Raw genomic sequence first — 17,424 nt, forward strand, 5'->3', positions numbered from 1 at the left:
AGCAGCTTAGTCATGCTGGCCACCTGACCTGGAAGCTGTACGCCGACTCCCTCAGCCAATAAAGAGAGATGAGTGCTGCAAGCCCAGAGTTGGCCACGACTGGACCTAATGGTCAGGGGTCCCCTTTACCTTTACCCTCTCAGTACACCTGATATATCAAGAAATGACTACAAACATTGTGCAGTCAAGTAAACCACCAGATAAGTATTAGCAGGAGTGCAACTTTGCTTTGGAATAGTGTTGACTCTCCCATGCAGCTCCTGGCTGTAACCAGTTTTCTGGTTGAATTCAGCCCGTGTTAGATCAGAAAAAGAAAAAGCTTGCCTCACAAAATAAATATTAACAGCAGGGCAGTAGAAACTGCCAAAGATTGGAGCAACTAGCTGCTAGCTGGCTCTCGGTTTTCCCTTCATCCCGTTATGGTTCCATGTCTTTGTATCCGAAATCCAGGAATGATAGGGGTTTTATACATATCCTTTAAACAGAGCTCTGGAGCGAAAATGCCCACTAGGAAGCAATAATGTGAATGAGGCATTTTTTAATGACTGGCTGTGGTCCTAACAGCAAAGTTTGTTTTCCCTCTGTCATTCTGGAGGGCCATTATAACACAGACATCTAAGTGAGCTAGCTTAGGTGTCATTCACAAATCCCATGATCCACAGAGGTAAAGAAAAGAAAAGTTCTATTTATTTAGCTTGCTTGCAGATAGTCAGCTGGCATGAGCCATCGGTCACGCAGAGGTACTTGCCAGGCAAGTGCTTTACCCATTTAGCTCCCTGCTCTGAATCTTCTCTGAAAAAGCCCCAGGTGATGGATGCAAGTAGAGCTTTTGCTTATTTCTTTGCCGTTGCTCTTGGGGGTAGCAGACATCCTTCTACTATTAGTATCTTTCATGGTCTGTATAGGCCAGTTCAAAAGCTGAAGCACTTTTCAGGATCAAAAATAAAGAACGTCTCCATACAATCCGTACCTGCCTGGCTGAGACTTGCAAAGCTTTGTGTGCATTCCAGTTGAACCTCAGACCCTCTAAGTGTCCCTATTTTCCAGGGACAGTCCCAAATTTACAATAGCTGGCCCAGTTTCTGATCCCAAAATGTCCTGTTTTTCATTAGGACATCCCTATTTTCATCAGAAAAATGTGGAAGGGTAGGCTACACTGAGCTTGGGTTGTCACTTTGTGGGCACGGACCTGCTCTTGACAAGGAAATAAAAACCAACCCTACCACAAAGTCACACTAGTGACTTGTTGCTGTTAATTTGGGCCTCACTAGACCTAATATAAGGGACGCGGGTGGCGTTGTGGGTTAAACCACAGAGCCTAGGACTTGCCAATCAGAAGGTCGGTGGTTTGAATCCCCGCGATAGGGTGAGCTCCCGTTGCTCAGTCCCTGCTCCTGCCAACCTAGCAGTTCGAAAGCACGTCAAAGTGCAAGCAGATAAATAGGTACCACTCTGGTGGGAAGGTAAACGGCGTTTCCGTGTGCTGCTCTGGTTCGCCAGAAGCAGCTTAGTCATGCTGGCCACATGACCCGGAAGCTGTACGCCAGCTCCCTCGGCCAATAAAGCGAGATGAGCGCCGCAACCCCAGAGTCATCCATGACTGGACCTAATGGTCAGGGGCCCTTTACCTTTTTAGGCCTAATATAATCATCATACTCAGCAGTCACTTGTATGTTTTAGGCACATAGTAGAACTGCAATGATGGATCAACATGGATAACATGATGTTTCTTCTGTAGAAGCTGCTTGGACCTCTATGGATGGAGAACTTGTCATTTTTGATAAGGATAACAGGAAAAGCGGCTATGACACCTTAGCAAAACTGAAGTGTTAAATGTTTTGGCAAACCAGAGCTGAAAGTGCGTTAAAGTTCCTTGCATGGGAAACACCACGCTGAATCTGCAAGAGGAAAAATGGATGCCGTCATCTGCCCCAGCTGCAACAAAACATGTCTCTCCTGTATCGGAATATACAGCTACAGGAAGCGCTACAACCTTGCAAACGGCTTGACTTCACCCACAAAGATGCACCTCTCCATTGTCTCCCAAGACAGACAGATGCCAACAGACCGCATCATGCAAACTGCTATTTGAATAATGCTTTTTAAGAGCCCTCCCACCAGATGTCAATGAGAAAAACAACTACCAGACCTTCAGAAGACATCTGAAGGCAGCCCTGTTTAGGGAAGCTTTTAATGTTTGACGGACTACTGTATTTTAATATTTTGTTGGTAGCTGCCCAGAGTGACTGGGGAAACCCAGCCAGATGGGAGGGGTATAAATGATATATTATTATTATTATTATTATTATTATTGGAGGCACTGGGGATGAGTTCGTAGAATCAAGGGAGAAGTGGCTGCAAAAGGTTTGAGAACCACCGTTTAAAAACCTCAGGTTCTGTAATGCAGATCACAACATCTTACAGCTTAGGCTGTATGGCTAATGACAGCTGGCAGTGTTTTCTCTCTCTCTCTCTTTATTTGCAAATAAACATTATTTCTTTAAAAAGGTCCTCAGGAGATGTTAGTTCAAGTCCCTTCATGATAAGAGTGATGGGGCAAAAAGCCATCTCAGTAATTGTTCCGTCTCTCTGGAATTCCTTCCCAACAGGTCACCGCTCTCGCCTCAACTCCCGCCAATTTTGTTGAGAGACATTTTTAATCCAGCCGGTGTTCAGAGGGCAAAGCAGATTGCTACTTTAATTCAGCTGGTTATTAGTCATTCTCTGCTTTGCCGTGCTTTGTCAGTCTCTAGGTGTAACTGTTGTACTGTATTTCTTAATTAAGTTTTATTGATATTTGGAGGTTGTTTTTATATTACTTTCACATTCGGAGATGGAGAGAGATGGGACTGTGCAGCATCTCTGTCTCCTCTGTTGAAAGACTAGCATCTTTCGGCTCCTCCTTCAGCTGCAAACTACAGCAGACATTTTGTCAGGCTATAAGAGAGGGAGAGAGATCGGAATGCAGGACTTCAAGAGCTTGGATGAAATACAGTGGTACCTCTAGTTACAGACTCAATCCATTCTGGGGTGCCGTTCATACCCCCAAAAGTCCGTAAATAGAGCACTGATTCTGCACATGCACACGGCATGATAGAGCGCTTCCGTGCATGTGCGAAGTGCACAGAATGCTTCTGTGCATGCGCGAAGTGCGCAGAACGTTTCTGTGCACACACGCGGGGTGAAACCTGGAAGTGTATACTTCCGAGTTTGCCACGTTCGCAAGCCGAAAAGACGCAACATGAACCTAATGCAACATGAGGTATGACTGTACCAGCAAGATTTCTCTTCTACTTTCCCTGAACTCAGCTGCTTGTTACAAAAGATTTGTAATTAAGAACGGGTCTTGAGATTTATTTTTTCTTCCTCCTCCCCAGTCCTCCTTCCTTTTAGAGAGCCAGTGTGGTGTAGTGGTTAAGAGCGGTAGTCTCGTAATCTGGGGAACTGGGTTCGCGTCTCCGCTCCTCCACATGCAGCTGCTGGGTGACCTTGGGCCAGTCACACTTCTCTGAAGTCTCTCAGCCCCACTCACCTCACAGAGTGTTTGTTGTGGGGGAGGAAGGGAAAGGAGAATGTTAGCCGCTTTGAGACTCCTTAAGGGGACTGAAAGGCGGGATATCAAGTCCAAACTCTTTTGTGACGTGTATTTTCAAGTTAAAAGCTTGAGCCCAGGGGTGGTCTAATCACTGATAGTAGTAAGCTGTTGTGGCAGCCTTTTGAAATGCTTTGAATAAACGTATTTATTTCTTTATTTAGTGGTCACATCTGACCTGCAGCATTTTTATTTTAAAACATCAGCGCTGTAAAACATCCTATTCATTCATTCATTCATTCTTTTAATGTGTTTATATGCCACCTTTCCTCCCAGCACCTCAAGATGGTGAACACAGTTCTCTTCCTCCCCATTTTATGCTCACAGTAACCCTGCCAGGTAGGCTAGGCTGACTGGTCCAAGGTCACCCTGTGAGCTTTGTGGTTGAGTGGGGATTTGAATCCTGGCCTCCCAGCACCTGGTCCAATGCTCTAACCACTACACCACGCTGGCTTCTCCTTTCAGACAACAAGGAACCACCTCCAAAATGGAATAAAACTGAAAAAGGGGGGGTATAAATAAATAAATGATGCAGCATAGCCCAAGTGTGCAAAACACCAATTACAGAGGGAGGGGGGGAGTATGGGGTGAACACAGGGCCGGATCTAGGTTTGATGAGGCCCTAAGCTACTGAAGGTAATGGGGCCCTTTATATGTCCAGCTCTCCTTGGCCAACAACAAATTGTCGCTGTTTTTTGTGTTGAATATATGCTCTATGGTAATTTATGGACCTAATAGGTATCTAAAGCCACTTCCACATAACAAAATATGTATTTAATCAAAGTAATTGTTGAACTGAAATACAATTAAGAAGAAGTATATTAATAGTGAATTACAATGTTTTGGCGGTTGTTTTTTAAAAGTCTGGAATGGATTAATCCGTTTTGCATTACTTTCTATGGCAAAGCATGCCTTGGTTTTGGAACGCTTTGGTTTTGGAACAGACTTCCAGAACAGATTAAGTTTGAGAACCAAGGTACAACTGTATATAGAAATGAGCAAACCAGTGATATTTTAGGGAGCAGGCTACCAGGTGGGGCCCATTACTTGCATCATAGGAGCCTATGCAACACAAAACACTCTTGCTGCATGTAGGTTTTATTTTACTTTATTTTTCACTCTATAAGACGCACCAGACCACAAGACGCACCTAGTTTTTGGAGGAGGAAAACTAGAAAAAAAATATTCTGAATCTCAGAAGCCAGAACAGCAAGAGGGATCGCTGCGCAGTAAAAGCAGCAATCCTTCTTGCTGTTCTGGCTTCTGGGATAGCTGCACAACCTGCATTCGCTCCATAAGACGAACACACATTTCCCCTTACTTTTTAGGAGGGAAAAAGTGAGTCTTATAGAGCAAAAATACGGTATTTGTTTTTTTTATCTTATATTTTGGAAATGTACATCCAGGGATTTTTTCCTTTAAATTTTTTGGGGGCCCCCAAGAGAGTGGGGCCCTAAGCTATAGCTTGTTTAGCTTATACATAAATCTGGCACTGGGTGAACAGGATGCCCCTTCCCCGAGGAACGTCTTCAGTGTTTACAGAGATGTACGGTTATGTCTTTGTGTCAGCTCATTTATCACATGGTACAGATAGCAAGGAATCTAAATATTAAAATAAGATAATGCAAAATAAATTTTACAAATGTAAACAGTGGGGAAAGAGTGAGAATGTCAGCAATTGCTCACTTAGCAATTATAACTGTGAGTGTATACCTCTATCATCTATCATCTATCTATCATCTATCTATCTATCTATCTATCTATCATCTATCTATCTATCATCTATCATCTATCATCTATCTATCTATCATCTGTCACCATCTACCTGTATCTATCGAGAGAGAGGATGCTTTGAAAGTAATAACAGAGGGTGAAAGTTACCTTCAGAAAGTTCTGCATATTTCAAACGAAATAAAAATCATTATGCATTCCCTCGAAAGACGATACAATTTCCAGCTGTCAAGACTCTTCAGTGTATTTTAACCGAACACCTCCTCTTTGTATCTCCACCCCCCCTTACCCACCCAATTTGCTTTGTGGACCATGATATTACTGTATCTCTGCATAGGCTAGGAGTAACGCAACAAGGAAATTTTTATGCTCGCCCCCCCCCCCAATCTTCTTCTTTTTTTGGCCCGTACTTGCGTTTGACTGAAGATATGGAAAACAACTTTTATGACTTAGGTGGTAAAAATAAATGTCCTGGAAGCCTTACATAGCCAGAATTTGGACAGCCAGCATAAAATACTTCATGCTAAATTTACATCCATCAATAAATAAGGAGAGAGAGAGAGAGAGAGAGAGAGAGAGAGAGAGAGAGAGAGAAATATCCAGGTTGGTTTTTTAATAATGTACATCACATTATTTTCTGAAACAAACTAATAATACCAGCCATAATCTTGATCTGCCTGCCTTATTATCGCAGCAGAAGAAAGCACATCACGTTACGAGCTAAACGCTATCAGAAACGGTCAGAATGAAAGGGTTGAACAACAAACAGATAATGTTTTAGAATGGCTATTGGTTATTTTGAGAGCTGGATATGCCTCTAGATTATGGAAGAGCATAAAAGCGAAAAGGATGATGATGGCTGTGCTCTATTTTCCACTTTTAATAAATGCCAATCATCCTCTCCATCCTAGGCTGTTGTTGTAAATGCGGGAACTATTGGGGAATCACTCTCATTGCAGAAGGCTTTCTTCTGTGGCTCAATCAAACTTCGCCCAGGGCAATGTGGAAGAGAAAGGGGGACAGAGAAATCTACATCACGATAAGTTAAATTCTGTGGCATGTACAAGTCATAACAATTTGCATTCAAAAAACCCTCACACATTTTGCATATGTAATAGTAATTTTGGTACTGACAGAGCCATGAAGGCACCAACAGGAGGACTCGTCTCCTCCAGCTCACTAACTGTAATGAGAGCCAGTGTGGTGTAGTGGTTAAGAGTGGTAGTCTCGTAATCTGGGGAACCGGGTTCGCGTCTCTGCTCCTCCACATGCAGCTGCTGGGTGACCTTGGGCTAGCCACACTTCTCTGAAGTCTCTCAGCCCCACTCACCTCACAGAGTGCTTGTTGTGGGGGAGGAAGGGAAAGGAGAATGTTAGCCGCTTTGAGACTCCTTAAGGGGAGTGAAAGGCGGGATATCAAATCCAAACTCTTCTTCTTCTTCTTCTAATGCCTATTCTGCCTGGCGTGCTCTGGTCCATGGGGTCACGAAGAGTCAGACATGACTAAACGACTAAACAACACCATTCTGCCTCTGAGATTTAACCATGCATTGCCTGCACAATTTCAAGCGTTACTGGAATGTTTAAAGTGCTGTCACGTGGATGATGGAGCGAATTTGTTTGCTGCTTCTCCAGCGAGCGGGACCCAACCCAAATGAGTTCAATTGACAAGGAAGAACTTCTCGAGGGTACGAGTGTCTTTCCTGAATCCAGACTGTTTAGGGCTGTAAAGGTTAGAGCCGGGACTTCCACATGGGACCATGGCTCATTAATAAAACAAAAAACATACCTGAGCACAATCCAAAGTGTTGCTGCTGATCTTTAAAGCGCTAAATGGCCTCGGCTCAGTATACCTAAAGGAGCGTCTCCTCCCCCATCGTTCTGCCCAGACACTGAGGTCCAAGTCCGAGGGCCTTGTGGCAGTTCCCTCGCTGCCAGAAGCCAAGTTACAGGGAACCAGGCAGAGGGCCTTCTCGGTAGTGGCACCCGCCCTGTGGGATGCCCTCCCATCAGTTGTCAATGAAATAAACAACTATCTGACTTTTACAAGACATCTAAAGGCAGCCCTGTTCAGGGAAGCTTTTAATGTTTGATCTTTTATTGTATTTTTAATATTCTGTTGGGAGTGGCCCAGAGTGGATGGAGAAACACAACCAGATGGGCGGGGTATAAATAATAAATTATTATTATATTATTATTATTATAAAACACTCAGGTTTAGGAGTAAGTTTGGGTCATTTTCTATATGAATAAAGGCAAAAGTATTTGGATTGCTGTTGTTAAGATAACTCAGAGGCAAAGGAGATATAAATGATAGAGGCTTATGAAAGATGGAACATCTGTAATAGTTACCGTGTTTAATTCCATTCTTCGTCTTGAACTACATTCTCAACATTTTGTTAATCTCTTACAGGAATAGCTTGAATCAATGCACAAGCAAAAGAGAAAGACTCAAGCTCTGGAATAAATGTCTCAGCTTAAAAAATACAACTTGTGCAGTACTTTGTTTCTCTCTCTCTTGCTCTCTCCCTCCCCTCTTCTTCTGCAAGTCAGAGGAGCCAAGTGTTAAGAGAACACATATATACAGCTTTTTTATTTTTGTAATAAGCTCATATGCACAAATCTGTTTACTGGTGGCTCTGTAAACTCAGTCACCATGGCAATGAGGATGGTGTAAAAGATTAGCATGACAGGAAGGAAGGAAGGAAGGAAGGAAGGAAGGAAGGAAAGAAAGAAAGAAAGAAAGAAAGAAAGAAAGAAAGAAAGAAAGAGAAAAGGGTACTCTGGAGAGAAAGAGAGAGGGAGAGGAATGACCATGGTTATAGCAAAGGATGGGGCATGTCAACTTGGGAAGGTGGCTTCTGTAGATGAAAACTTACCGTATTTTTTGCACCATAACACTCACTTTTTTCCTCCTAGAAAGTAAGGGGAAATGTCTGTGCATGTTATGGAGCGAATCCCTGCGGGTGGCGGGGGGGATCTGCTGCAGTCGTGAGCAGAGGATCCATGGTTCCCCTTCCTTCCCTCCTCCGTGGTTACAAAGAATGGATCCACATGGATCCTCAGGATTTTTGCATTGGGCTACTCCAAACTCACTGTCAGATCACATGTCTGTGGCTACAGCATGAACCACAGAAATCATATATCCACTATTTCGTTTAGAATACTTTTTTCTTGTTTTCCTCCTCTAAAAACTATGTGCGTGTTATGGTCTGGTGCATGTTATAGAGCGAAAAATACGGTACCCTAAAATTCTGCTTCCTTGCAGGAGAAGAAAAGGCTAAGGTTTGTGTAAACCCTACACATATTCTGAGTGGAGTCCCTAAGGTGGTTTTACATCTCCTTCCAGCAACTCAGGCAGCCAAGCAGGAACCAAACATATGCTTTCCTTTGGACCACAAGGCTGAGAGAGGAGTCTTGTCATCTGAGCAGCCTAGGACATCCAGACACACTGCCAAACTTACAATCCATGCATTTATAATACATATGAATGCTACAAATGCGCATGCGCGCGCACACACACACACATTGTATTATCGGTATTATATTTTTGCACTGAGTCAAACAGGAAAAAAATGGATGGGAAGGAATGAAGAGTTTGTTTTCGGACTGCTTAAGTTCTATACTACCCCCAACTCCCCAAGGTATGAAACGACACCGGTGCATGAGTATTAGAAAGACGTTAAGGATAGACCTCCTAGTCTCAAGAAAAGCCATTTAGCCTCCTCAAATCATTACTGGGGATAATTTGTGACAGTGTGTGACAGGATATAGCATAAGCTCTGAGCCACCAGGCCATTTTCAGGGAGAAATGTTAATTAATAATTGAAAACTGTGCAGAGATTATCCAAGATTAACTGTCCACATGACCTATAATATACTCAATAATAAAGCTAATCAGAATCTAATGGCCACTAGCAAGTTTGCTCTTAAGGAAAAACCCATCCACCTGCCCACACAGGCATTTTGTTAAGCATTTAGCTTTCTTCCACCTCCAGATTCTGCACAGTTCAGGTTAAATGCAGCAGCCGAACAGAGGTGGGAGACTGGGGTAGCAGTGTCTGAGCACCAGGCCTAGCACTCCAAGGCTCCATCTTGTCAGGTGTCAAATGCTGATAAGGCGCAGCCACACAGCAAAAACACAGGACACAGTGACAAACTACATGTTCTGCTTAATGTGACACTTTCTCTCTCTCCTTTAATTATTTTTCAGGTTCAGGGACCAGTAATGTTAAGGAAAGTAAAGAGGGAGGAAAAATGGGTGGCATCCCTGGAATTCGTTCTGATAGCACAGAGATTTACAATTGCGCAGTACAGGCTCTGCATGCTATAAGCCCAGCTGCCCCAAAATTATTATGCTTCATGTTCCTTTCCTTTGAGAAGAAGGGTACCTGTGTTTGATGACCTGTATGGATACAGGATAGAGCCACATGGTGCTTGGACACAGGTGGTGCTGTGGTCTAAACCTCTTGGGCTTGCTGATCGGAAGGTTGGTGGTTCAAATCCCCCGTGACGGAGTAAGCTCCTGTTGCTCTGTCCCAGCTTCTGCCAACATAGCAGTTCAAAAGCACACCAGTGCTAGTAGATAAATAGGTACTGCTTTGGCGGGAAGGTAAAACAGCATTTCTGTGTGCTCTGGTTTCTGTCACGGTGTTCTGTTGCACTAGAAGAGGTTTAGTCATGTTGGCCACATGACCAAGAAAGCTGTCTGTGCACAAACGCCGGCTCCCTTGGCCTGAAAGCGAGATGAGCACCACAACCCCATAGTCGCCTTTGACTGGACTTAACTGTCCAGGGGTCCTTTACCTTTTACCTTACGTGGTGCTTGACACCCTACTCAGACAGCCTGGGATGACTTCTTGTAGTGTGGAAGCCGCTTATAAACTTGGCACAGGGGAGATGTAACTGCAGCAAGCGCCAATGATCTGGCTCTTAATTTTAATTGTTATGCATAAAGTAAGAATAGTCAAACATATATAAAAGATTAACTACAAAGGAATTAAAATTATAATTACAAACCAAAGATTAGTAGAGGTGTTCTCATTCATAATTAATTGGGGGGGCATATAATCAATAGATATAAATGGCAGCTTTGAGGGAGGTTTTATGTAGGAGGTCATGAGGAAAAGGCCATTAAATGAAGCTCAGAGCACCTCCCCTCCCTAAGAAAATCAACAGAAGCACTATATCCTCCCTGGCAACTTAAATTTGACGCCTTGCCTTAATTCATTTTTGCAGTGATGAGTCAAGGTCAATTTTTTATGCAATAAAAGCAATGGATAATCATCAGTCTTTTCCAAAAAGATCTATACCGGGTCTTTGGGGACAATTATGCCAATAATACTCTCTTTAAGATTAGCCTTTTTAAAGACTTAATTGGGGACCAGAGAAAATGTTCCCGTTTTGTCACCGGTTGCAACAATGGTTTAACTACTTAAAGGGAGATGAGGTTTGGCCCTCCTGCCTTACAATTTATGATCCGTGGCAGGTCTCCCATTCAGACTGAACAATACCCTTTCTGAATCCTCCATTATGCTTCCCTACCCAGCTATCACACCTGCCTCTGGCTATTCACGACAGAGTGTAATACTTCAAGAAGGCCTGTCCACATAGTCTTATATGCACAGGTTCAGAACATATTGATGATGGAGACATGTTATCTGAGAAATTATTTGGAATGGGCATATATGTCTTTGATTTTATCTACCGTATGTGTACTGCTAAAAGGGTGGCGCTGTGGGTTAAACCACAGAGCCTAGGATTTGCGAATCAGAAGGTCGGCGGTTCGAATCCCCGCGACGGGGTGAGCTCCTGTTACTCGGTCCCTGCTCCTGCCAACCTAGCAGTTTGAAAGCAAGTCAAAGTGCAAGTAGATAAATAGGTACCGCTCCGGCAGGAAGGTAAACGGCATTTCCGTGCGCTGCTCTGGTTCACTAGAAGCGGCTTAGTCATACTGGCCACATGACCCGGAGGCTGCACGCCGGCTCCCTTGGCCAATAAAGCGAGATGAGCACCGCAACCCCAGAGTCGGTCACGACTGGACCTAATGGTCAGGGGTCCCTTTTACTATGCGTACTGTTTAGGTACACTCAACCACTCTGATCTGCAGAACTGGCCCTGTTGCATTTACCACACAATATTCATTCTGCATTTGTTTTTTTAAAAATCTCTTGTTTAGTGGAGCAGCACTGTGGTCTAAACCACTGAGCCTCTTGGGCTTGCTGATCAGAAGGTTGGCAGTTTGAATCCCCACGAGGGGGTGCACCTCCGTTGTTCTGTTCCAGCTTCTGCCAACAGAGCAGTTTGAAAGCACACTAGTGCAAGTAGATAAATAGGTACCGCTGCGGTGGGAAGGTAAACGGTGTTTCCATGTGCTCTGGTTTCTGTCACGGTGTTCAGAAGCGGTATAGTCATGCTGGCTCATGACCCAGAAAGCTGTCTGTGGACCGGGGGGCCACTAGGTGGCGCGTTGGAAGATGGCTGACAATAACATCTCTCTGACCCATACGAGGTATTAAGGGGCTGCTATGGGAAGTAGGCAGCCTTCCCGGCCCCCCCAAGGGGATGGGGGGGACTGCCTTGCCAGCGGTGTTCATAATGCACCCCCTGATCCGAGAGATGGGGGTGCCGAACACTTGGCACAAGCCCTCGGTGGAGTCAGATCTTCCCGACGCCGATTCCAATCAGCGCATGCTGGTTGCTTCAGCTTGGAATTATAATTGGAAATAATAGGATTGGAAGGAAGGCTGAAGCACATATATCAAGTGAAGCTTGACGATAAGACTGCTGATTAATGGATCTCTGTGACCGGGAGGACGGATGGATAAGTAAATCTTTTGATGAACCACCACTAGGAGAATGTATGGCTGGAACGAAGGGGGGGTGGAGGAAAAAACTCTTTTTTTTCCTTACATGATGTGATAATAACAACCCTCCACCCCAGAAAGAAATAAGATCGTCGCGTTTCAATAATCATAAACAGAACTTTATGAGAAGATCGAATGGTGAGAAAGAGGACAATTTCTATGACGCAGTTAAAAAAAAATGGCGTCTCGCCAAGACAGGCTGGCCGGAGAAGAAAACAGGGGGAGGAGAATCAGGATGGTGCGAAAGAGAAGGAATGTTGGAATGCAAGTTTGACCTGACAGAGCCCCCTAATTTATTTGATTTATTGGGCTAGCCTGAGGAAAAATAATGGACAGACCGAAGATTAACTTTGTGTATGGAAGTATTTAACAGAGGTCGTTCCTGAATAATATGAGTTTGGAAGAGCATAAAACCCACACAGAGACGCCAAATATTCAATCTGTTTGTGGAAATCATCAGAGATCGCAAAGAAAGGAATAAATGATAACAACAAGAAGAGAAAGAAAGTAATAAAGGTCTATCCGAATCAAACTGGATGGAACTGTCTAATAAAAGCAGCAAATAAATGATGTCTGGAGTCATCTGGAATTTTGGACTCGTGCGGAGCTTGATGTATGGGCACCCCCCCAAAAAAAATTTAAAATTTGGCTGTATAATCTGGAACTAATGTGATTTGAACAATGTGATGTGATTGGCCTGTTAATAAAAATTATTTCAAAAAAAAAGAAAAAAAGAAAGCTGTCTGTGGACCAACGCCGGCTCCCTCGGCCTGAAAGCAAGATGAGCACTACAACCCCATAGTCGCCTTTGACTGGACCTAACCATCCAGGGGTCCTTTATCTTTACCTTACCTGAACTTTGGAACTCCCTGCTCATTGACATCAGGCAGGCACCTTTGCTTTACTACCTACAGTACCTGCTTAAAGCATTTTTTTGTTTAGGCATACCTGGCCATACGTATAAAATGCTGATATTATGTGTTTTAATCTGGTTTTTAGTTTATCATTAATCTTAATTAATTCTGTATGTTTTAAGTATTTTTTATTAAAAATTAATTGTTTTTAATTGGTTTATTCTTCTTGCAATATGCTTCAAGGGTCTTCCCCCCCTTTTTGGTACACTCAAGCAGTAACAAAACAGGATTTCAGCACACATTTATCAGTAAGCACATTTTTGCAATCAATTTCCCCTCATTCTTGTATTTGCAATGTGCTATTGTATGCTGTTGTCACTCATATCTGCATTTTTTGAATGCTTTCCCTAATACATCCATTTTTGTACACATTCTTTGGATGGAGAACTGCGCTGCAACGTTTGGAGAGGCACACATTTCAAGGGATAGCTGGATTACTGTCCATAAATTGTTAAAGGAAGCATGAATTAGGTAGCTTTGCACTGAAGCGCAAACAGAACCAAATGCCTTCTCCATTCCTTGGCGAAACCACCAGAAGGTCCTGCCTCTCTATGCCACATATCTCACCTCTGGTGGTAACTATGCCCACTCCAGAAATCTCCCAAGTGGAGATAGAAGTGTGAGAAGGGACTTTATTTTAGCAGAGGTATCCCCCCAGTGCCAGATTTACATACAAGCTAAACAAGCTGTAGCTTGGGGCCCACTCTCTTGGGCCCTCCCCAAAAAATTAAAGGAAAAAAAACTGGATCTATATTTCCAAAATATAAGATAAAAAAACAAATAAAATAAAATCTACATACAGCAACAGTGTTTTGTGTTGTGTAGGCTCCTATGATGCAAGTAATGAGCCTCCAATCACTTTAAGTTAGAGCTTAATAATTATTTCACGATTAATACATTTCTTCTTAACTGTATTTCAGTTCAACGATTACTTTCATAAAATACATATTTTGTAATGTGCAAATGGCTTTAGATACCTGTTAGGTCCATAAATTGCCGTATAGCATATATTCAACACAAAAAACAGTGACAAATTGTTGTTGACAAAGCACAGCTGGATGTATAAAGGGCCCCATTACCTTCAGTAGCTTAGGGCCTCATCAAACCTAAATCCGGCCCTGTTCCCCCCCCCCAAAAAAAAGTTAATTCAAAATGGCAGAGTTTCTCTTTTAATCAATTGCAATTGTATGAAATACAGTGGTGCCTCGCAAGACGAAAAGAATCTGTTCCGTGAGTCTCTTCGTCTAGCGGTTTCTTCGTCTTGCGAAGCAAGCCCATTAGTGGATTAGCGGATTAGCGCTATTAGCGGTTTAGCGGCTATTAGCGGCTATTAAAGGCTTAAGGGATTAGCGGATTAGCTGCTAAAAGGCTATTAGCAGTTTAGTGCCTTAGAAAAAGGGGGTGGGGAGCAGAAAAAAAACCCCAGGAATCGCAAGACATTTTCGTCTTGCGAAGCAAGCCCATAGCAAATTCATCTTGCGAAGCACCTCCAAAACGGAAAACCCTTTCGTCTAGCGGGTTTTCTGTCTTGCGAGGCATTCGTCTTGCGGGGCACCACTGTAACGTTGTTTTTGTTTTTAAGTTTGTTTACTGCCCTGAGTTCTTGTACTTCAGAAAGGTTAAGTCTCTCTCTCTCTCTCTCTCTCTCTCTCTCTCTCTCTCTCTCATAGATGACTGAAAGAAAAATAGCTTCTGCGCATGCCTTGATGTCATCGGAGCCCATAGATTCTTATATAGATTAGTGAACACACAGCTCTGGAACAGAAGTTGCATAGAACAGCTGTTAAGTGACAAAAGAAATGAGCATTGGACCACAAGCCTGTCATAAACATTGCACTCTTAATCAGAGAACATCTGCTTTTCCATTTCTTTTACGACAACCTCTGCCTTATACTTAATCTGAAACAGAATGATTTTCCTAATAAGGTGCAACAGTGTTTTACAAATTGAAAAGCCTCCTTGCTAAAAAGAAAGGATACCAACTACAGACGTTTCAATTATCACAACCATTTCTTATAAAATGTGTCTGTGCGGAGTGGAAGGGGGGCGGGCGTTGGGCAGGGTGGAAGAAATGACTCCGCCATTTGGCAAAAACCAGAGATTGCTCTGTGTTTGCGGAAATTTAATTATGGGCAAATTAGTGGTGCAGATGCCAACGCACAACGGGTTCCAAGCTCCCGCTACTCGATTTGAGCTTTCCATTTAGGCGGGTAATGGAATGTGCATGGAAGAAATAAAATAATGCAACTTCTTCAAAAGGACAATTGACAGAAAACATATTTAAAATATTGGGTGTGTTATACCACAGCTGCAGAACCATCTTTACCCAAGTATGTTGGTTTCATATACGCATAAGGACATAAGATGAGCTTGATGGATCAGGTGAATGGCTGTGTTCTCACAGAGGCTAACTAGATGCCTGTGGAAAACCCACAAGCAAGATTTGAGCACAAGAGGGATTTCCCACCTCCTGTGATTTGCAGCAACTGGCATTCAGATGCATTACTGCTTCTGACTATGGAGTCTGAGCATAGCCCTTCTGGCTAGTAGCCCTCTGTAGGAATGATCGCTGGGTTGTGGAGCACACTCCCGCCCCCAGGCAGCCTCAGCTGCCTGCATGCGTGACCTTGGGGTGCGGAGCACACTCCCCCTCACAGATAAAGCCACAGCTTACTGAACATCTTGCCCTCTCTTTAACCTTTTGCGGTCTCAGTAGTCTGCCATGTCCTGTCTGTGACCTTTGTCTCAGAGACCTCTGTCTCCTTCATCATACATTGTGCAAGGGGAAAATGACGCGGTGGAAACAGGTGCCAAAATAACTTTGTACCACCCCTCAATCTCAGGATTGGAAGATGTGTAAAGGTCACAGTCCAAAATGTATCTGACTAGTTTTGCATATTATGCCAATAAAAGGAGCCTCCACAGAGCTAGCCGGCAGCTTGCTTGCAGCTCGCCTGCACACAGCTCACCTGCAGTACTAACTCCTGCCTCAATAGCCCTCTCCTCCATGAATTTGTCTGATTTTCTTTTACAGTCATGCAAATTGGTGGCCATCACTGCCTCATGGGGGAGGGAATTCCATTGTTCAACTATGCCTTGTGTAAATAAGTGCTTTCTTTTATAATAAATAATAATAAATTTTTATTTATACCCTGCCCTTCCTGGTTCAAAAACCGGGCTCAGGACGGCGAACAACAAATTTAAAACACTTTTAAACACTTAATTATAAAAGCAGCATAAAATACAGTATAAAAACATGAATAAAAACAAAAAACAAAAAATCAATTAGATAATCCCCAGGGCTAGCTGGCTGAATTGGTTCTACTTGGGCCAGCGAGAAGGCCAGGGGAGAATTAGCTGTGGGGTCTCAGAGAGGCTGATCTTCATAAAAGGGGAGGGGGAGGGAAGAGAAGGGAAATAAAAGATCAGGCTGAATTCAAATTAAAGGCCAGGCGGAATAGCTCTGTCTTACAGGCCCAGTGGAAGGAGATTAAATCCTGAAGGTCCCTAGCCTCATAGGACAGAGCATTCCACCAGGTTGGAGTCTGACTTCCTTAGGGCCCGGGACCTCTAAACTATGGTTATTCATGGACCTTAAGGTCCTCTGCAGGGCATAGCAGGAGAGGCGGTCCCATAAATACAAGGGCCCTAAGCCACTGAATCTTCCAACATTCAGCTTCGTCGATTGTCTGCAAGTTCTAGTGCAAGAAGAAGCAGCAGCTGCATGTGGAGGAGCGAGGAAGCGAACCCAGTTCACCAGATTACGAGTCCACCGCTCTCAACCACTACACCACACTGGCTCTCTAGAACATACACAGGAGTGCCTCCTCTGCCAGATGCCCGTTGTGCTGGGAGCATTGTTGTCAACTCAGAGCCAAGACAAAGTTACCCTTGTTGTCATTTGTAAATGTGAAACATCTTTAGATTTCAATTTGAAATTGCATTAAAAAACCCTAAATAGGGATTGTCAACTTCATTTCCCTCCAAACACTCTACATCCAACAGCATCCATCATTTATAACAATAAATTATGTCATGCCATTTGCTCTGATTTCTTTTCTTTCTTACTTTTTTTTTTTTAAAGACAAGAAACAAAAATCCTCCCAACTCAGTTTGGTTCCAGTTTGGGCCAGACTAGTTTGGGAGTCCCGTGATCAGCCCTCACTTGCTTTTAAAAGAAAATGCTAATAGCATCTAAGGGCAGGTGGGAGTGGGGTACACAGAGGACAGACTGGTGAAATCGGATTATTCAGATTGGGACTGGAGCAGGGAGGGCTAACCTGAATTGTACCTATGTGGTTTCCCCTGCAGGACAAATGGT

The 17,424-nt window shown here is 43.5% G+C and overlaps 1 protein-coding gene across 8 annotated transcripts in view; it reads right to left on the reverse strand.

Moving 5' to 3' along the window:
• The window catches only part of NAALADL2 (N-acetylated alpha-linked acidic dipeptidase like 2), an 803,264-nt gene that overhangs the window by 134,154 nt on the left and 651,686 nt on the right, over positions 1-17,424 (reverse strand). The gene's annotated exons all lie outside the window — the stretch shown is intronic.

Source organism: Podarcis tiliguerta, assembly GCF_965153285.1.
Source record: "Podarcis tiliguerta genome assembly, chromosome: 5".
Classification (NCBI taxonomy): domain Eukaryota; kingdom Metazoa; phylum Chordata; class Lepidosauria; order Squamata; family Lacertidae; genus Podarcis; species Podarcis tiliguerta.